Source organism: Nicotiana tabacum, chromosome 11 (genome assembly GCF_000715075.1).
Source record: "Nicotiana tabacum cultivar K326 chromosome 11, ASM71507v2, whole genome shotgun sequence".
Classification (NCBI taxonomy): Eukaryota; Viridiplantae; Streptophyta; class Magnoliopsida; order Solanales; family Solanaceae; genus Nicotiana; species Nicotiana tabacum.
The window spans coordinates 104,050,011-104,054,561 of record NC_134090.1 but is presented as its reverse complement, the minus strand read 5'-3'; positions in this window follow the sequence as shown (position 1 = coordinate 104,054,561).

Sequence of the window (4,551 nt, the reverse complement as noted above, 5' to 3'; positions counted from 1 at the left end):
TTTTGGTTAATTTACTTATTGTTAAATGTAAACCTTTCAATTTGTAAGTTTGAATTTTAAAATAAATGTAGCACTTGCAATTTATAAGTGCATTTTTTTCCATCTTCATTGTATTCTTTATATTTTTACTTTATATTAATATAACTTCCAATAGTTATACAAAATACAAAAATAAAATAAAAAGTACACTAACCCGGCCTGGCCCTTTGTACTCGTAACTCTTATGGTTCAATTTTTACCCGGATGAACCCGAACTCATTAAACCCGGTATGCCCAACACATAATAAGCCCAGACCACAACCCGTACGGTTACTAAATTTCCCTACCTAGCCCGGCCTACCCGTTAGACACACATAGTTTCCCCTCCTAGCCTTCTTCTATGTCCAATAGTCGGGATGGTTTGACTAGTGTAAATGGGGTTACTCCCATCTCTATGAATGATCACCTCCTAACGATTCCATTCAAATCTCACGGCTTGATGTAGTGTGGAAGGCCCGGTTCCAGCGGCATGGATCCATGGTCGGCCTAATGGAAGATTATACGAGGCTGGTATGTCGAGCACCTGAAACTCGACGTCGAACCAAGTTGGCCCCATCTGTAAGAAAAGGTTGATTTCCCCGATTGTGGCCCTTTGGGACCCATCGAAAGCTTTTACGTTCATGCATCCTACCCGTATTTCATGGAAACCTTTGTCCAATCTTTTCAGAGTGTCCAATGGACAAATATTGAGGCTCGACCCTCTGTCAACCAGGACCCTGGCAATGAATTTGTCTTCAAATTGCACTGTAATATGCAATGCTCGATTATGATTCAACTACTCAGGTGGAAGCTCATCTTCATGGAAGATGATCTTATGACTTTCCAGTACTTGTCCCACCATATTGGCCATTTCTCTACCAGTGATGTTATTGGGTACATAAGCCTCGCTCAACACCTTCATTAAAGCGTTCCTCTAAGTTTTGCAACAGTGACAGGATGGATATCTAAGCTGGGGTTTTGTTCAGATGGCCAATAATGGAATACTTCTTTGCTTGTACTTTCCTCCACTGGTCATCTGGCCTTGTCTCAATAACAGACTGCCTGGTAGTGTTATCCTTGCTTGGTCCTCCCAAATGTTCAGGCATATAGACTCTTCCAGTCCTAGTCATTCCTTGTGCAGCATCAGATTCCTCTACCTTTGCCTTCCCTTTTCGCCGAGCTTTGGCAACGTAATCCCAGGGTATTGCTTTTTAGTCGAAAGAAGGTGTGGTTGACACTGTCACCGTGAAAGGTGTGACCACTTCTACTTCAAATGGAGCGAGGTGGCCGCAAGTGGAGCTACCTCTACCTCAAATGGAACTGATGCAGTTATCTCAACTTCGATCGGTGACTGAGTCTGCACTACAATAGGAGTAAGTGTGACTGCAATTTTAAAGCCATAGCCTTCTCGGATAATCCCGATTGACCCCTCAGGATCCCATTCTTCATCCATTTCTATGACATGTATCCCGCCACCCCTATGATCCGGGAAGGGGTTGTTGCAGACATTAGGTGCGGCTTCCTTGGCCTATATGACCTTATTGTCGATTAGCGTCTGGATCTTATCCTTCAATGTTCGGCACTCATCAATGGTGTGCCCTTCATATCGGAATGGTACGTACAAGTTTGTTTGGATTGACCCATTGGGATGGATTTTCTAATGCCATAACGGGAACAAGAGTGACGTAACCCGTGGCTTTCAGCCTTTCATACAACTGGTCAATGGGCTTAGAAATGACAGTATATTATCTGGGTGGCTTGTGGTCAAAGTTTAGTCATGGTCTTGGATAATTTTGATGAGTTGGGGGTGATGGTAAATGAGACGATTGAGAGTTATAGGTTTGATGGACAGCGACAGGTTGGGAATATTTGGGAGATGAGGGTTGATATGTGGGCGGTAGTGCTTGGTATGTGGGTTGAGGTGTTTGATATGTAGGTGGAGGTGTTTGATATGTGGGTGGAGGTGTTTGATATGTAGGCGGAGGTGTTTGATATGTAAGTGGAGATTTTGGGCCCTAAGCCACCATTATCGCCCCAACATCTCTCTTCTTCGATATGCCACCTGATTGTAATATCTTATTTGTGGCCTGTAGTGCCTCAAAATTCGTTACCATCCCGCTATTGATTCCTTCTTCGATTCTTTCTCCAAGTTTGATGATATTAGAAAATTTATGATTTTCGATAACCATCAACCTTTCATAATATTGCGGATCTCGTGCTTTGACGAAGAACTTGTTCATATGTTCCTCGTCCAAAGATGGCCTGACCTTGGTCGCTTCTGACCTCCAACGAGTAGCATACTCGCGAAAAGTCTCAGTAGGTTTTTTCTTAAGATTTTGAATGTAAAAAAGATCCGGCGTTCTCTATATTGAACCTGAACCAGTCCATGAAATCTGATGCCATACTCACCAAATTGGACCATTTCTTAGGATCTTGGCTAATGTACCAAGACAAAGCATCCCCAGTAAGACTTTTCATAAAGATTTTCATTCAGGTCTTTTCCGACCCCGACAAACTTGTCACAGTAGGTCCTCAGATGACCCCTGGGATCACCTGTACCGTCGAACATCTCGAACTTGGGAGGTTTGTACCCCTCTGGCAGTTCTACATCTAGCTGTATGCATAAGTCTTCATAGTTCAAACCTTCTATTCCTTTGTCGCCTTCAATACCCTAAACTCGGCTCGTCAATTTCTTGAGTTCTTTAACCATGTTCTTAATGAGCAGGTCTTTCTCGGAGGATTTCGGTGTATAGGAGATTGGTTGGATAGAGTAAGACACAGTTTCTACATATATATGGTTGCTTTTATGGGTGCCAGGGACTTGGTTGTAATGATGGTTATTGGTGGAGTTTTGAGGATCGGGAATGGGTTGTGGTGTGTTTTGGGGAGTATGGTAAGTGGTGATTGGTGGGTATTAAATTGGTTGGTGGTGATGTTGTGGCGGAGTTGGTATTGGTAATGGATTGAGATTTTGGGGTAGGGTTGCATATTGATTTGGTATGGGAGGATTTTGTGGAGGTTGATTTTGTGTGTTTTGGGGGGGTGCTGGGTTCTTTGTGTTCTAGTGGTTGATGTTAGGGACATTCAGGGTGAGTGACAAGTTTTCCAAGTTGCGAACCTGCTCAAGTTCTCCTTGTAGTTCCAATCTCTTTTGTTCCAATATCAAGACTAGATCATTTGGTGCCGGAGTACTTCGCCCATCTGAAGTTTCTGCGTTCTCAACATTCTCCTTTCGGATGCCACTTAAATCGTCCATTTTTGCTTTTCCTCTACCTTTTCTATTGCTTGTAGGAGGAGGTGGAGGGACTCTAGATCTGGTATGATATGCTGATGAGGCCAGTATGAGTGAACTAACCTAAGGGAATAGAAATAACCAAATAAGGAAAAATAAAAAGGTAACAAGTCAGTGAGGATTCTGAAATGTTTGCAGTATTTAAACACATATTGGGGAAATGTAAATTCGTGTCCTAATTTGGAAGCCTCATTGTGCCCGAGGTAGGCCTAGCGACAAATAGATTTGGAGAACTTCGGATGCCAATAAATACTTCATTTCAAAATGTAAAAATAGACGAATCCCAAAACGACACTAAGATAATAGAAAAGTAAGTCACTACTGGCACTTGGTCTTATTACATTTAGGAAAGCAAATAACTCAAGCCTACTTGGTCCCAGAAGGACCTTCCCCAGATTCGATCTTCCTAAGTCCATCATACAGGTCGCCCAGCTCGCGCAGACCCAGCAGCAAGTTGGCTCTGGCCAGATGTCCCCCTTCAGCTCCTTCAGCGTTCTGGCAATCCTCAATCCTCTTTATGACTTTACCTTCCAGCTTCGTGTTGATACCCAATTTTTTCTTGTATTTTCAAATATGCAAAATACATTCAAAATAGCCTATATATGCATATATAACTATATCCCAAGGTTACATTATTTTCCTTAATTTTTTTTTCAAAGATTTTTAAATCAATTCACTGCCTATTTTATCAAGAAACCCCCAATAATTATCCCCAAAATTATCATTTTGGTGATTAATTTATTGGAGTCTCATGTTTACACTAAAATATAGCTAATATATTTTTTTACATGTTTTTTACAAATTTATTTAGTATTTAAGGTTAAAATTGCATAATTGCAGTATTAGCCATTTTTAGGTTTAAATTCGTCTCATGTTTATAAAATGAGATCTTATATTTTTAAATTAATAATTATATATTATAAACCATTTTAGTGCTTTTAATTTGTTTTCAGAAATTTATTTACTATTTTTTCTATAAATTAAAGGGAAAAAGGGGGCTATTTAACTTGTAGCCAAATTTGGCTTTCAAATTTAGCCTAAAAAATCAAACAGACCCCACCCAAATTAAACCAGCCCAATCGCCTAATTAAACAAGCCCAACCCCTAAATCTACCCGGCCCAACCGGATTAAATCTTCGTCGTTGATCAATTTTGACCAACGGCCCAGACCCCAACCCAAATTAAACCAAACGACCCCCCAAACCCCTCTCATTCCTCACTCAATCGACTCTCATCTCTCT